Source organism: Notolepis coatsorum (genome assembly GCF_963971535.1).
Source record: "Notolepis coatsorum genome assembly, chromosome: 2".
In the NCBI taxonomy this organism is placed as follows: Eukaryota; Metazoa; Chordata; class Actinopteri; order Aulopiformes; family Paralepididae; genus Notolepis; species Notolepis coatsorum.
In genome coordinates, this window is record NC_140166.1 from 78,545,731 (window position 1) to 78,564,012 (window position 18,282).

General features: G+C 40.3%; 1 protein-coding gene across 2 annotated transcripts in view; it reads right to left on the reverse strand.

Annotated features, from left to right (window-relative positions):
* The window catches only part of slc39a13 (solute carrier family 39 member 13), a 61,086-nt gene extending 53,085 nt beyond the window's left edge, over positions 1-8,001 (reverse strand). Inside the window, exon 1 of one of the 2 annotated variants that reach the window (XM_084307839.1) lies at positions 7,897-8,001. The gene's annotated coding sequence lies outside the window, so the exon portion shown is untranslated. The remainder of the gene's footprint in view (positions 1-7,896) is intronic. The other variant, XM_084307840.1, reaches the window with a different exon arrangement.
* Positions 8,002-18,282: the final 10,281 nt, after the last annotated feature.

Sequence of the window (18,282 nt, forward strand, 5' to 3'; positions counted from 1 at the left end):
CATAACACAATGTATCTGTAACACTATGATATATCTGTAACACTAGGGGTGGGACGATACATCGATCCAGATCGATCTGTTATCAATGAACCAATAGGATCGATGCAACGTAAAAAGATCGATTCATATTGCGATACTCTTATTTTTAAAATCCTGTGGAGAGTCGTATCCGCTCAGTCAACATCCCAGCAGTAGCGTCTGAAACGCGGACATTACAACAGAGCAAGGCTACATAGTCTGCCTATTTTGCGACCCAAAACAAGTCCTTGCTGTTTTATTCCGCAACGGGTCAAATGCATCCAACATGCTTTGCAATCCTCGCCATTCCTTTATGCCCACGTCGCGTTAAAGACCAAAATTAACATTACGTTAGCGTAAGCTAACAAGCTAACCATAGACACGACAGAGAGCCATAGACAGAGAGAACAGCAGAGTGGCGACTGGGGAAGGCTTTCTCCCTTTCTGTGTGTGTGCGTTTGGAAAGACCAAGTATATTATATTGATAGTAAATGTACTGAGGATGGACAGATAATGTTGATATTTAAACATAAAAAATACAATACATAATAAATGTATTCATGATCATCATGCAACATAAAACAATTGTAGGAACGGTTTGGGAGAGGAAGGGTTTTTAGGTTGCGTGTTGTGAGTTCCAAAAAGATTTACTTAAAGTTTAAAGCTCAATATATCAAAACGTGGTACTTTACAGTGAACAGGAGGTCTATTTATATTAAAAACAATAGATTGTTTTTCATTTAAATGTCTGGAAGAGCTCAAATTAAAATGTCAAATGATATTTCCGTTGCCTTTTTTTAGTTGATCTAAATGTTACTGATTGTGTTAAACACCATATTATATCTGTAACACCATATATCTGTAAGACCATATGATATATCTGTAACACCATATGATATATCTGTAACACCATATGATATATCTGTAACTAGGGATGGGTACCGAATTCGGTACTTTTGAGGTACCGAACCGAAACACGTCGGTACTACCGAGTATCGAATCAAGTGAGAAACCGAGAAAAAAAAAAAAAAAAAAAAAAAAAAATGTTTTACTTTTTTCTTTTCGTGTCAACGTTCACACGCACAATATATGCTTACCTAGGATTTGACTTGATTCAACAACAAAGCAGTCGGAGCAATGACAAGCCGAAAACTGTCAATTGTAGTTATTTGAAGTTTGGATTTTTTTTTTTTACAACTGAGGTAGGTAAATTAAATTTCTTGAGACTAAAGTACCGAAAAAAGGTACCGTTGGGTACCGGTATCGATTCACAGGTACCGGTACCGGTATCGGTTCAAATGTGAAAGGTACCCATCCCTATCTGTAACACCATACATCTGTAACACCATATGATATATCTATAAGACCATATTATGATATATCTGTAACACCATATCTGTAACACCATATGATATTGATATATCTGTAACACCATATGATATATCTGTAACACAATGCGATATATCTGTAACACCATGTGATATATCTGTAACACCATATATCTGTCAAAACATACAATATATCTGTCACACCATAGGATATAAACTCTCATTTGTGTTAATATGTGTTCTTTCATTTTATAAACATTTAATAACGTTTTGAATTAGGCCTAGTTGCAACAGATAATAGAGTTATGTGCAAGTTAATGCTGTGTTCTAGAGCCTAACTGATATATCTGTTGGCCTATATTATCGGTCAACAGGCTGATATATCGGTATCGGACTGTACAGTATGTTACCGATATCCCGCCAGTTGATTAGTTGTCTTTTAAGGGCTCTGGGGAGTTCATTTTTTAAACTAGTGAGAAGACACTACTATCATATGAAGGAGATCATAATAGGAATCTTGATAATATTGAGGGGGTAGATACTGCTCCACTGTAGCACTCAACACTTTAATGAACATTGTTACTCAGCTGATAAGAGTTGTGCCCTTCCTGATGACTTGTCGTACAGAACTTGTAAGTCGCTTTGGATAAAAGGGTCAGCTAAATGACATAAATGTAAATGTAAGTTAAGCTATTTTAAGCCATCTTCATTTTGATAGTGTGGAGAGGGGGGGGGGGCATTTTTAAAGGGGTCTCTTGACCTCTGACTTCAAGATAACTGATAAAAACCTTTACAGCCATGCCCAATTTATGCTAGCCCCATGCAGAATTAGTCCCAAACAATGCAGTTTTTTTTGCATGCAGTACAAATGGATTACTTTTGCCTTTTCATACATAAAGACACATGTATAAAATATCCCGCCTCTAGTACATTATCTTTGTCACAACTCTTTGATAACTAAATTTGAGGGATCTGTGCTAAAAATGTGTGCAAATATCCGCCAATATATTGACTTTTTTATTTTATTTTTTACTCCCAAATATCAGTATTGGCCCCAGAAATCAAGTATCAGTCTGGCTCTACTGTGTTCACTAATAGAAGGAACATTGATTATTGTAGTGTATACATATAGCCTATTTAACATGATTCGTATATTCTAAGATAAAATACATACCGTAGTAGCCTGCTCTTGTATATGGCTGGGTTAAACAATTAATCCAACCCCTCTCAATAGCTTGAATAATATTGTGATTGGAGGATTGAGATCCCGAGGAAAGTAACTGATTCTTAGTTTCAGTATCAGCCCATACAGAAAGTACAGATAGAATTTGTTGCCTTCATTAAACAGTAATAGACATAGACCATAATTTGAACAAAAAATCAATGTACATCATTTGTCATTGGACAAAAATGTAAATAGGTCTAATAATCTTTTCTCCATTACAGATAGCTTAAAGTTATGTATGTATCAAAAATGCAGTAGGATTTCTGAGTTAGACTTCTGGTTGGGGTTAGAAGTGAATCGACATCCCCAATAAGACCCTTTAGACTCCTCTCATAACAGTCTGACGGTGCCAAAAACAAGCACTCCTGGATGGGTACACTTGCCCCAAAAAACATTACATCATTACATTAGTCCAGTTAGCAGCAGCCAGATGAAGCTAGCTTGCTTGCTCAGTAGTGAATCAATTCAAACGGCAACCAACTTGTGTTCAGCTTTTCGTTCAGCGTTTCTCTGATTGGCCACACGGCCACGTGACCGCCCGCCCCCTTTTGCCGCGAGCGCGGCAGAGGTCCCAAATGAAATGAATGAAGCGCGGAGCATAATGTATAATGTTATTTCGCGGAGCATAATGTATAATGTTATTTCGCGTTTGTAACGTCATAACATCAGTGGAGGCTGCTGACTGATTAATAATAAGCTCTCTTTATTTCGCGGAGTATAATGTATAATGTTATTTCGCGTTTGTAACGTCATAACATCAGTGGAGGCTGCTGACTGATTAATAATAAGCTCTCTTTATTTCGCAGAGCATAATGTATAATGTTATTTCGCGTTTGTAACGTCATAACATTTCAACTTGCTTGTGAAGCACTTTGGTGTCAGCTGCCGCTGCTTGGAAATGTGCTATACAAATAAAACTGACTTGACTTGACATCAGTGGAGGCTGCTGACTGATTAATAATCAGCTCTCTTTTTACACCCATGGGCCATGTGGAACACCTTTCTAAAAAGTTGAAAGTAAAAATATGTATAGAAACAAATCATGCTTTTCTGCTGCCAGTAAGAAGACCATTGTACAATAATCCACAATTATGTCTGTATTTGATTATGGTGAAATTATGTACATGCATGCCTCTCCCTCCACCTGAAAGCCCATCCACGCTGTGTATCATAGAGCACTGGGTTTTATCACTGGAGATACATTTCTCACTCACCATTGTATTTTATATGAAAATAATTGTAAGTAGGTGAATTCTACACATCTGACAACGCCATCTGACAATATCATAATGATGTGTTTTCTATATTATATCCACAATCATTCATCTAAAAAAAATTATGGGCGTAAATACATGTTAAGATATCCAAAATCGTCACAGCAGTATAGTTTGTTTATACTTCAGAAGTATGATATTTGAACGCAGTCCCCAAAATGAATGGAAGCGAATGAGGCGCCTGACACCTGACACCTGGGAGGAATGGGGGCGTGTTGCAGCGTTGGGGATGTTTAAAAAATATAATTTAATATATAATATAATATAATATAATAATAATCTGGTCAGCAGCCTCCACTGATGTAGAGTGATTCAAACCCCGTCAATGTGCAGTTTCTAGTTAATCAGTCAATTACGCAGCCTCCACTGATGTACAGTGACGAGTAGAGCTGCCGCATTTACCGCATTACCGCGGTATCGCGGTTACATCACGCCCACCGCAAGAGTAGGCTGAATACCGCATCACCGCTGTCTTTTTATAATAATAATAAAGTACCCTCCTCTCGTTGGGCTTGCGGCTCTGCAGATATACCCTACTCCTCTATCGAGGTTCCAAGCGACCCTATTGGGTACCAGAAAAGTCACGTGAAACATTGCAGACCACTGATTGGTCAGAAGAGAGACGCGTCACACGTTGGATCAGAGCTCATCACAACACGGCTAATAACGTTAGCTTTAGCTCCCCGCCGGAGTGGACTACCATCGCTCCTCAGGAGTACTAAACGAGACATAATGATTTTACTGTCTGCAACGAATGTTATAATAAAAGCCCTTCGTTCTATACACTTGTCTGATTGAAAACTTTATTAACAGACCGCATAATGGGACAACTCAGCATGCTCTGAGCAAAGAAAGGAACTGAGATATGAATTGAGTATTTCTTGCCTTGCTATGGTCCGGTAAATACGCTGATGTTATTGAACGTGTAACTATATAACGTTAATGCCACAAAACGAATGCCTTTATTATAAAGTAGTAACTTTATAATAATAATAAGAAGAAAGGGTCGGGGGGGTAACCACCCCTGCCCGCGACACCGAGTGAACGGCGCACGACCAGAGGGGAAACTTCGAATCCGTGTTTCACTTTCAATAACGAATGCGTGCTTGCCGAATCCCAAACAATATTCATGCTGCAAAGTCATCCTCTAAAGATAAACATTTAGACTAGAGGCAGGCTATATGCTATAAAGAGTAGACTACTAAAAAAATGCATTCAAACTTTTTTTTTAATTTTTTTTGTGCGTGCGGTAATAACCGCGGCGGTAGGAAATATTTCGCAAATTTGTGCGGTAAGGAAAACATCAATACCGCGGCAGCTCTAGTGACGAGTGAATCTGGTAGTTGGTTTATGACGTTACGAGTTAATCAGTCAACAGCCTCCACTGATGTTATGACGTTACAAACGCGAAATAACATTATACATTATGCTCCGCGAAATAAAGAGCTTATTATTAATCAGTCAGCAGCCTCCACTGATGTTATGACGTTACAAACGCGAAATAACATTATACATTATGCTCCGCGAAATAAAGAGAGCTTATTATTAACACTTTAATCGCCGGAAACGCCGAAACTCGTCATTGCCCGCCATGCTCATTCTGCCGAAGACGCCGTAACACGTCTTTGATATCAATATTTCAAAAATCTGTGATCGAAATCATATTTCTCCTCCGGGGACCTGAGATATACTGCTGAGCTCCACTCAACTCTCTAACGGTTCAAGAGCGCCATCTGGTGGCCGATCGGCAGATCGCCCAACAGGAAGTCATGTGGATGAAGTGGTGCTCACTGCTCACCCATATTTCGTCCGGGCACTCGCTATCATTAGCAGGACTCCATCTTGACACAGTGAACACCGATCGGTGCAAATAACTCGACAAACAACATGATTTGGACGTATATACTATTATACAACCTGGAGATGGATCGAGTATTTATACATCCCATAATAGGAATATCTCTGCTCCACGCTCATCGCCCAACGGCGCGAGGAAGATACGGTAAGATCCAGCGTTATTTTCCAACGTGTTCTTTACTAACTGCTCTGATGATCATATCACCCACACAAGATGAATGATATAACGTTGCCCACAGAATTATAAACGACCCCCCGCCCATCCGGTCAACATCAGATGATACGGAATAACTTCTAGAACCACGTCCAGTTGAAATTTTTTATCTCGTGCCGATTGCTATCAAACTGTATTTCATCATCAATATAATGCATTTGGAGCTATAAATCACGTTCTGGAGAAAGCTGCAGAAAACGATAAAAACATACTTATACTTTAGACCGTATTTTAGTATGAATATGTGAATGAAAAAGTATAACGTTGCTACACCCTGAACAATAGATATAGGACATTGAATGGGCCATAATAATGTCAATTTAGCAATACAATTTAAAAAGTTATAGCCCTGCAAAGAAGGGGAACTTCTCCATAGACAAATAGAGATGGCGAGGGATGGTAAATTATGAATTTAACCATGGCGATCAAAGTGTTAATCAGTCAGCAGCCTCCACTGATGTTATGACGTTACAAACACGAAATAACATTATACATTATGCTCCGCGCTTCATTCATTTCATTTGGGACCTCTGCCGCGCTCGCGGCAAAAGGGGGCGGGGGGTCGTGGCCAATCAGAGAAAAGCTGAACACAAGTTGGTTGCCTTTAATATTCACGCGTCCCCATCAGTTGGTTGGACACCAAATTACAGACAAATTGGATCCAGGTAAAAAATAAACAGTTATCCATCATTATGAATTGAAAATGGGGGACCCTGATGTAAACAAGACGAACATCTTTCTCTGGTCTGCATCCCCTTAACACTTGTGTGTATTGAGCTGTACTGTATTATTGTACCCATTCTGCAATCTGTTAATCAAGTTTTCAATCAATCTTTAACAGTATCCTTCAATCTAAACTCTTTGATTGATTGATTGAACATTTTATTAACAGATTGCAGAATGGGTACAGTACAGCTCAGTACTGTACAATTGTTAAGGGGATGCAGACCAGAGAAAGACTTTCGTCTTGTTTACATCAGGGTCCCCCATTTTCAATTCATCATAACATAAATTATATGACATACGGATGGACAGTACTGCTACATCTATACATTTATGACATACCAGATTTGCAAATACAGTACTGTTTGTGATACAACTCTCTTGCATTTGCATCCACATGAATACAGATACATCCCAAAAGCTTTCTTCTGTTGTTGTCCACATGGACCTGGTTGCTATGATACATACAGGCGTGTTATAGATATCGTACAATTTTCTCAAAAATACATCATTGCCAAAAATAAGCGGAGCCAATCGTGACTGTGACGCCGAAATGCCGTTTTGTGGAACAATGTTTCACACTTATTTGTGATGTTTTTTAACTGTTCTTATTTGAATGTTTCAAAACGAACGTATTTCAAATATTGTTTTGGAATCAAAACGCTGCTGGTTGTCTGCTACGGTTCATCATATGCTGCGACACAAACCCACTGCTTAGTTTACTTCACTCGAAATAACGCATTTTGTGTGTCATCTGTCCGTTTAATCGACCGTGTTAGTGAAATTGAAAAATAAATAACTTAACTGAGTTTGTGACTTTTTCCCCTGACTTGTTGTTGTCATGGTTTTTAAATAAGATAAAACGTGTCGACAAAAAAAAAACATTTTCCAAACAGTTTTGTCAATGCAAGCTTCATCTGGATAAGTTAAATTCCAGAGAAGTCATCATCACTGGCAACAATGATACTTTATTAACTTGCATAAAACGTTGTACGAACTCGCACTCCTAAAAAAACTAAAGTTACTTTAAAGTTAGCCGACAAGCTTAGCTAACCAACATTCAGGGCTGGGCTCATGTTATCTAGGCTTGCTAACAAGCTAACGTTGTAGCCACCAAGCAAGCAATAATAAATCACAGCAAAACTCGTTAGCAGCATCGCTCATGTTTGTTGATAAACACAAGTTAATAATATGATGTTAAAAAAAAAAAAAAAAACATGCGTTAACATGACACAACATCATGCACTTTTTGTTCACCTGGTGATTGTCGGTAGTCTAGTCTCTCAGCAGCACCGCTGTGTCCCTGCCATCCAGTCCGGCTCCACGAAGGCAGGCTCGCGCCGCGGAGGTTCTGGTTCTCCACTCAGCTGAAACTCAGCAGCGCGCGCCCGAGGCTAGTGCCTAGTACAGCTGAGTAGGGTCCAGCTGCAGCGCCGGAGAATCCTCTCAAGGGGCAAGCCTGTGGCAGCCACCACGAACCTACTTTCTATAGAAGCAGCTGATTGATTGATTGATTGAAAAGTTTATTAACAGATTGCAGAATGGGTACAGTACAGTACAGCTCAATACATACAATTGTTAAGGGGATGCAGACCAGAGAAAGACTTTCGACTTTGTGTCTCGGAGGAGGTGCGCTGTTTAAGTGAGCGTGTGTTATTTGGATTGATTGATTGATTGATTGAACATTTTATTAATGTCCGCCTTGTTTCGAACTGGTTATGCTTAGGCCCTCTCTCTTTCGAAGTCGGTTATGCTTAGAGTGTATCCTTCTTAGAGCAGGGCGATAGACCACCAGCCCTGATTCCAATTCTCAGCATATTGCAGTCAGTGTTGCGTTCCTCATATCAACACTGGTTGCACGCACGCTAATGACGCCACGTGCAAGTGTAACGGAGTGCCGTGTGTCTATCCTACAGTCACGATGGACAGTGTTGTGAAGTGACTGTGGACGGCAGCGGTACTGCAGGTAAACTCACTCCCCAGAGGCGTCCAGACCCATTACTTAGAAGTGAATTCACCTCTTGGTATATTGGTATAGTGGTCTGTGATGCCGCCCGTCACGCGGGAGACCAGGGTTCAACTTCCACTCGGGGCATGTCCGAACCGATCTGTTACACTGGTGCCAAGTGACCCCGATGCCTTGGGTGGTGTGAGTTAAGGGGGGTGAGTGTAACGGAGTGCTGTGTGTCTATACAGTCACGATGGACAGTGTTGTGAAGTGACTGTGGACGGCAGCGGTACTGCAGGTAAACTCACTCCCCAGAGGCGTCCAGACCCATTACTTAGAAGTGAATTCACCTCTTGGTATAGTGGTCTGTGATGCCGCCCGTCACGCGGGAGACCGGGGTTCAACTCCCACTCGGGGCATGTCCGAACCGATCTGTTACACACACGTGCTCCCGGTCGCGTGAATATTAAAGGCAACCAACTTGTGTTCAGCTTTTCTCTGATTGGCCGCGACCCCACGCGGCAGGCAAGCGGCAGCTCCAAGGAGCAAGCGGCAGCAGTGGAGGACGCAGATTCACTCGTCACTGTACATCACTTCTGAATGATTATGAAATGCGCGAGGCAGTCACTGTACATCACTTCTGAGTTCTGAATGATTATTTTGAATATCTTAACATGTATTTAGAGCACCTGGGGGAGCCTCATGCGCATGCGCGGCCACTCTCTGCCGCGCCGCGTCTGCCGCGTCTCTCTCTGTTACTGACAACACACAGCGCGGATGCTAGGGCGGTCACGTGGCCGTGTGGCCAATCAGAGAAACGCTGAACGAAAAGGCGAACACAAGTTGGTTGCCTTTAATATTCACGCCTCCCGGTCGCGTGCGCGGACTCCCGCGCCGCATAAATGTTCCCTTGCATAAGGACAGACTAAAAACAGTGCCTAATTGCCTCTAGTTTCAAATTTCAAGTTTCTTTAATAGTTGTCATACAGAAGTACAGAATACTTTTATACAAAATGCTTCTAAGTTCTTACTGTTACGCTCCAGAGACTGTGCTAGACAAGATGGAATGTAACACCTGACGGCCGGCGCTATTGATATGCAAAGTAGCCAGGTGGGTACTGCGAGTTAGCGCATCAGTCGAGTGTAGCGCATTCCTGTGTGCACGCGCGTGCACATCCGTGCATGTGCAACCCCGTCCCATGAGCAACGCATCACTGGGTGCAGTGGTAATATCAGAAGTGGTGGGATGGTGGGGATGTTTTTGTAAATATTGCTTTGAAATAGAGAAGCTGAAAAGGGTCTGCTCAGAAAAGTGGTGGGATGGCGTGGTACCGCACAGAGCATAACCAAACCGACTTCGAAAGAGGGCGACTTCGAAAGGGGGCCTAAGCATAACCAGAAACAAGGCGAACATTAATACAATTTTCAATCAATCAATCAATCCAATAACACACGCTCACTTAAAACAGCGCACCTCCGAGCTGCTTCTATAGAAAGTAGGTTCGTGGCTGCCACAGGCTTGCCCCTTGAGAGGATTCTCCGGCGCTGCAGCTGGACCTCCCTACTCCAGCTAGCGGTCACACATGGAGGATGGAACAGCCACGTATCACGGTCTAGAGGAGAAAGTAGGAGCAGCCGACAAACACAAACACGGCCATCATCATCACCAAGGTACCCCCCCCCCCCCCGCCGTGGTTCCAGGAAGTGTCCTTTCCAAAGAATTCTGTCAAAAGAGCATTTGTCTCAGGTCTTTCTTAATTCTTCTTCCAGTGTAGACCAATATATTTTTTTCTTTGGCGCTTTAGCCATGTTATTGGCACATCCAGTCGAGTAAACTAGCAACACTATAGTACTAGACTAGTAGGCTGTGCTGGGAAATTAATCAAACACAGTGCCAGTAAACTAGTTACTCTAATCTGATAACTTTTTTCAGTAACTAGTAATCTAACTTGTTACTTTTTACAAGCCAGTAATCGGATTACAGTTACTTTTCCAAGTGGCTGTGCGTTACTATTTAGTTACTATCTCATAATGCTGATGATACAAGAGCCAGGGGTAGGCTACAGTCAGCTACACAGTAAAATTTGCAGTGTCAAATTAACACTTAAAGAGTCGAATTTAACACTATTCCAGAGTGTATATGACTCCAACTACGAATAGTGTTAAATCGACTCTTGCTCCTGTGTTAAATTTTTTGAGTTAAATTAACTCTAAATAGAGTACAAATTTAACACTCGCTTACACTGTATGGTGTTATTTAAATCGACTCTTGCTCCTGTGTTAAATTTTTTGAGTTAAATTAACTCTAATAGAGTACAAATTTAACACTCGCTTACACTGTATGGTGTTATTTAAACTTAACACTATAGGTTTAATAACACTTGAGAGTGTAATTATTATTCTCAGAAGTGTTGATAATTTACTCTTATGTGATAACAAATTAACTCTGATTGAGTTGAATTCCAATGCTCATTAACACTGCATTGAGTTATTAAAAGTTAACACTGAGGTCAAATAACTCTGCTGAAATGTTGACATTACACAGTACTGTGTTGATAATTTACTCACTAGTAGTGAAAAAACAGCTCTGCAAATAACACCCATTAACACTGCACAGTGTCAATGACACCGGACACTATATTGGTGAAAATAAACCTCACTGGTGTTAATTTTACACTTAATTTACTCTTGTATAGTGTGAAATTGCATTTACATACAATATACATTTAAAAAATCACAAGTTACCACAAAATGATTTCAACAATTTTATTGTTGGTCAGGCAGGGTCAGGCAGGCTTATAAAAAAATAAAACATAAATATACATTGACCTCAGCAGGTCTGCATAAAGTGCAATATGGAACAATACTTCACAGCTGATTTATACAACACCTTTACAACTATATAGGGTTGGGCATCGTTTGGATTTGAACGATTCCGGTTCAGATTTTTTTTGAAAATGTGTACATTTTTTCATACTATTCACATTTTCAGTTGACTTGATACAGTTTAATTTGGTTGCTGTACTGTAACTATGGTATTAATTAACAAAGTAAAAAAAATAAAAAATTAAGAATCGAAATGCAAATATGTTACTTCCGGTTCCAGAACCGGATGTTAGGAACTGGTTGCTATTAGAACCGGTTTTCGGTACCCAACCCTATTTACAACTCCGTCTGGATGCAGTAATAAAACAATCACATTAGCAGGTCTGCATAAAGTGGCAATATGGAACAATATACTTTGAGCAATCTGTCGTTCGATAATTCATTTGAATATCAAATGGTTTAAAGTAACACAGCTGATTTATATCCAAGACCTTTACAACTCCGTCTGGATGCAGTCTGACCTTAAAGGCATGGTAATGGTCATCAAAACACATGGTTTCCATCAGTTTTCCACAGAGCAATACACTGTCATCTTTCACAGCAATAGTCTTGATCTTACAAAACACAGGCATCTCAAATGCTACCTCAGTACAGATAATCAAGTCACAGCGGTACTCTGTACCATGATGTTTTATCCACTTGGCAGAAAAAACACTGGTTACATCTCCAAATAAGGAAGCAATCTCTGGACCTTCTTTGAGCTCAACAAGTGCCACCATCTTTCCTGGACCTATGGTTAATCTTTCTTTGGTAAAGGACTCCCGATACATTGCCATACAACTTTGGTGCTTTTGGGCTAATGTCTTTGTAATGTTTTTAAAGCTTTTTAATTGTCTCTTAAAGAAGTTATGTTTAGCTTCATAACGCATGCACCACATGTGCAGAATTGGGCCAATGTTCCTTATATTACGAGGGTAATGTATCATGAAGTGATGCTTTGGCAATAGGTTGCTTCTAGGAAATAACTGCTTGAAGAGCCGATGATGATCAGTGATTACATGTTTGAGATAAATGGTCATGCCATATGACAGGACTGGTGAAAATACAATGTTAACAATCTGTAGAAGCAAAAGCAGAAGATGCCAGTACTTATCATCAGTCTGTATTAAATCACCAAATATCAGAGGCATATTGCGCAACAAGCACCAAGACTGTGTGGCATTCAACCCCAAATCCTTACTTTCATCCAACAACTTGACTCTTGGCGGACGGTTTCGCTGCTGATTGTAACCATAGTCAAAAGCATGTATTCTGCCATCCAGTTGTTCAGCATTTAGAAGTTTCTCCTGAAGAATGTACTTGAGAATAAGTTTCACCTCAAACTGAGCAACCCCCTCTAAAATATCATGCATGATATCTACAGAGAAGTTTGTGGCTGTGTTGAAATACTCAAGTGAATTCAACAGACAACTGCGTTTCACGCCATATATATGAGGTAGCGTTGGATCTGTCTGTATAGTTTGACAGTGTTGTGCGTGCATCTCAACAGTTCTTAGTACAACAGCCGGATCATCTTCACAGAATACAGTCTGAAAACAAGCTTTCTCAAGGAGACAGAAACGACAGCAATACCGAGCCCCAAATGACTCCACAAACCCAAACAGACCATGCAAGCCAAGGTTATCCCCAGTGACCTGAACTATGGTACCACGAATTACGTGTCTAAACATGGGAATTTTAAGTCCCTCTGTCTCCAGTACTTTCAGATCATTGACAAGTGGCTCAAGTATCAAATTGAAATCATAACGCTTAATGTCCTGTGCATGGAAAAGAGCACACAAATGAATATTAATCAAAGAGGAATTATAGATTGGGGGGAAATTTCTTAATGTAAAGTATACACCACCTAATTTATGTATACCCTTTTTAGAGCCCAATGGATTTGCAGTTTCAAAGTCATCATAAAAAAGTTGAATTTGAAAGGAATCTTTTTCTACTGAAAACAGGGGACTTTCTTTCAAATAGGTGGCATCTCTCAAGTCTGCATACACACATTCCTTAGTCATGTGCCTGGGCTTTAACATGTCTGCAAGTTCTGGGTTTTGAAAAATGCTCTTCAGCGTTTCCAAAATGGGAACATATGCAAACTTATCAGTTACAATGACCTGGTCATATGTCCCAGTAGTTTTGTTTCTTCTGCTGTCAAATCTTGTGCCAGGCACCTTTTCAACGGGTTCAACTTTTCCCCATTTCTCTTTGAAGTGTTTGTTTATTTTTGCCTCAGAATTTAAGTGTGTGAATGGGTTTTCCAACTTTTGGAATGACTGTTCTAAGCTGTTCTTATTTTCTGTGTCCTGTGGAGATAAGCACTGTAGAGCTGCATCTTTAGCGTGACTATGAATCTCAGAAATCACTTCTTCCATGGTTGAGACAAAACTTTTTACAGTAGACTGACTGGTTCCAGCAGCCTTGAGTTGTGCAACAGCAGTTGCACACATATCGAGAGTGCTCCTATTAGAGTTTCTGAACAGTCCACATGTGGCCGTCGCATCGACATCAGATGTTGTGGCGGTCTCATCTACATTAGCGATCACCGCCTCTCCTACACTGTTTACATTAACATCAGTGTCAACCTCTTGGTCAATATACTCAGTGTGTTTGTTGTCTAAATGTTTCCTAAAACCTGAAAACGTACCAAACCTATAGCCACATCCAGTCTGAGCACATTTAAGGCGAAGCTTTTTTCCTTGAACGTAACCTTGAACTATTCGCAAATGCCTAACAAGCCTATTTGTACAACCTAACTCCTTCCGACAATCAAAACACTTCATGGCAGAGGAGAAGCCTCATGCACTAATGAAGCAACCTCGCCCTAACTTCAGCAACACAAGGACTCTCCTTGACTTTCCCAACATCAATACTATACACAGTGGTCTGGAGGAACGTGTACATGTTGCGCAGCATGGTGTTGTATGCTGTGCCAAACACATAATGTGCCTTAAAGAGTTCATCTAAAGCACCAAGAGAAGAGATTGACTTGCAAGGTATGGCCTTCTTGTCAAGAATGATGTAGAACCGGTGGATCGCATTCTTCTTCACTCCAACAGCCAGGAGATAGGGTTGATTGCTGGTAGTGATGGCATCAAGATGCTCTTGGATGCTTGTTCCAGTCTGAGAAGACAAACACACATGGAGAAACAATTAGAATTACATGATTGTGGCGGCTGGGTGGCGCAGCAGTCACGAAAGGGGCTAAGAATTGGCATAACGACTAACATTGGAATGGGAGAAAAACAGAGAAAAAGGAGGGGGGGAATATAAAAAATAATAATAATAATAATTACATGATTGTAGCATTATAATTATAAATTTGTACATTAGGAGAAAATACCAACCTTCTTGAAGATCACAAGATGCTGCTCCGCGTTGGACGCCGACACCTTCCCTGGTCTCTTCCGCCCCTGAGCAGAGGGTGGGATCAAGTGCAACAGCAGTAGAATCGATGAGAGGTCACTGTCCCAACCTGTAACGATACAAGTTGGATGTTAAGACACTTGAATTATGTAGACCATAAACAAAATTCAGTCCATCTGCAATGTTAGCAGTATTTTTACAAAATAAGATAAAAGACAGCAGTTCATCACAAGAAGCTCTGCCACTCAAAATATGAATATACAGTACCAGTAAAAAGCTTGGATGCACTCATTCAAGTGAATGGGAAGACACTTTTGACTGGTTGATAATACAAAATGCCTCGTACATTTTTCACAGAAGTTCAGTGAAAAACAACAAGAATGGTATGCTCAAAAGCAGCTTACCAACGTCAGCATCCACTTCAGTGTCATCCTCAGGAGGATCAGCTATCAGCAGGAGCTCTTGAAGCTCACTGGTGGATGGAAGCCGTCTGCATTGTTGGATGATCTTTTTCTTGTATGTGGTCGGCCACTTTTCCAGAAGCTTGCCCGATACACCTTCTCCAAACATCAGAACGAAATCCTGTTCAACCTGTAGAGGGGTGATTGGGGGACAATTTCAGGATTTCACAGCCAACCAAAGTTAGTGGGTGCTAGTTGAGGTACAATACATCTACCGTCTATCATTCAAGTGTCACAAAATGGTCAAAATAATGGCAGATAATTACCACAGGCCGAAACGTTGTGTTCAAGTATATTAAAACTTGGGAACACTTTATTTCAAGGTACATCTGGCAAGGGCGGAGACCTAGAATTAGATACAAGAGTCTACAACTTCTGCACTGCAACTTTTAAGTTAAGTAATAATTATTAACAATTGATGCAATTTGTACAGCAGAAGGCGAAATCAAGATATTGTTTGTATGGACCATGGTGAAAATCAATAAAAAGATAATTTCAAATAAAACTTGGGAACACTACAGACGGTGTGCAGACTTTTTTTCCACAACATTACAGATCTATTTTGAGTCTAGCACCCGTGACTATACACTTGGGATGTGCGTGAGTCTTTTCTACTAACTATAGATAATTACCAAGCCCTTGACGTCTTGGAAACGTGGAAAGTCAGACAGTATGTTGCTTGACTGCTGGGGGTCGAGGACCTTGTTGTGCCTATAGTCAAATGTCAGTTTCATCTTGTTCTCACTGTGTCCTCATCAGCTGAATGTTTCATTAGTGAGATCGCTTCCTTGCACTCCTCTTCGCTCAGGGCAGTCTCTGCAACAACATGGGAATCTCGTCTGGCAGTTGGTCCTCCTCCACGAGATGGTTCTCCACAGGATTCTACAGAATATGGGGAAAAACACAAAAAAAAAGAATCTACCAAAGGCCTGATTGATGGAGTTCTGCAGGTACACAGTCATGGCCGTAGCCAGCTATGAGGCCACCGAGGTCAAACTCCCCAACCAAACAAGCACACCATTGATTTAATTGACATATAAATCACACATAAAGATCTAACTATTACTCCTCTCTGAGCATGAATATAAAACAGGTGATCTATTTACTGTGTAAACCTTATGCAATATTCATCATGGATATTTGGATACTTGAAATCTGTATGAACTGAGTAGTTAGTATCAAATGAAATAAGATGGAACAGCTCCATGCAGGCGGAATAACATCCGCATTGTAGGGCTTGATGAAGCAGTAAACTGCGAAGATGCCAACTTTCCAACAGTGCTATCAACGATTTTGGGTAACAACGATCCAAACACAGTGCCAGAAGTGGACCATGTTTACAGAATCGGTTCTCGGGGGCAAAGAAACATCGGGCCAAGAGTCATCATTGTTACTCTGCGGAAGACTACAACAAGGGATGACATCATCAAATTTGCTCGCATCCAACGTGGGAATCTGAATTATGGTGATAAATCAATATTTATCTACGAAGATTTGAGCAAAGAGGCCATCATTCGACGTCTACCATACAAGGAGGTGATGCAAAAGCTGTTCAAATCTGGTCACAAGCCAAGGTTATCATACCCGGCGCTGTTATCATTCGTGGGCAGTGACGGCCACAGGTCTGGTGTATACACACCTAAAGAAGCTGAGGATTTTCTGAATCGAAATGGAGCAAATAACCCAAGGCAGGACGACAATGCCGGAAACAGATAAGCCTCTTTCTCAATGTATACCAGTGTTAGAATGACTTTATTGTGTTCATCAAGGTAGCAGACGATATGCAAGCCGTCTATAACAATGTGTACTGTGTATAATACGATTCGTAATACATTATAATTTCAGACTCTGGTCTCTGGGGAGACAAATACATATCATTGCAAAAAGATCTATCTGGAATATTCTGGGTTTATCGCTCAAATGCCCTGGGTCTCTTAGATCATTCTGGAACATAAAAATAGTCTATTGCACTAGTATACTCTACAACCTTCTAGAATATAAGGCACCATGACAACGAAGGCCTACAACTCTAACAATAAACATCCGGTGTGTATACACATAGCAGATAATCAATTGAATGAAGTTCAATCAGTCCTTAATAATACTTTAAAAATTAACCACACCTAAACGTATGAACACTACAAGGTTATTCTAACAATTTAAGTAATCACTCCATTGATGGTGACTGGCACATTGAAGCTCTAAAAGGCTCTGCTTTTCTATCTTATCTAATCTGTTAATTCGGTTCTAGTGGCTTCTCCACGTTAATAATTATTCTATCTCTCATTCCTTATCTATATCTTTCCTTTAATTTTTATTTTATTTAATTTTTTCTTCTCATTACTCTATTTTTTATATATATTTTAACTTACATTGTTCTTTTCCACTGTTCTTCACATTAAGGTGTCAATATTGCTCTACAATCTTTTCCTTTTTTCCTTTTTTTCCACACGTTAGTAGAGGGTTCAAATGAATATGTCGATGAAAGTTTGTTCTCTTTTTTTATTTTTTATTTTTTGTCATTTATCACAATACTTCATTACAGTAAGGGAAGGTGCAAGACCAAAAGCGACATTCTATTGCAATAGAATGGAAATGTTAGATCCTATGGCAATTAGCATAGGAAGATTAAGATTACAATGCTCAATTTGGGCAATCCGGTGGACTATGGGAGAAAGTCAATCGCGGAGGATGTGTTTTTGGAACACAGGCCTGTACGACTTTCTGGGTGAGGGGAAAATAGGGGATTTTTATTTGTATATATATATGTTTTTAAGCTCAGCTCTCAACGGGACCTCATTAATTGGATGTACATCTATTGTAGCTTCGCACTCCAGAAGCATTACCAAAAACTACACAAAAACATGCATAGATTATGGCTAGTTTGAATATAATGGTATGGAACACCGGTGGGATAAACAAACAACACAAACGCAAAAGCATGCTCACACTGATGAAAAAAGAACATGTGGACGTGGCTCTATTAAGCGAAAC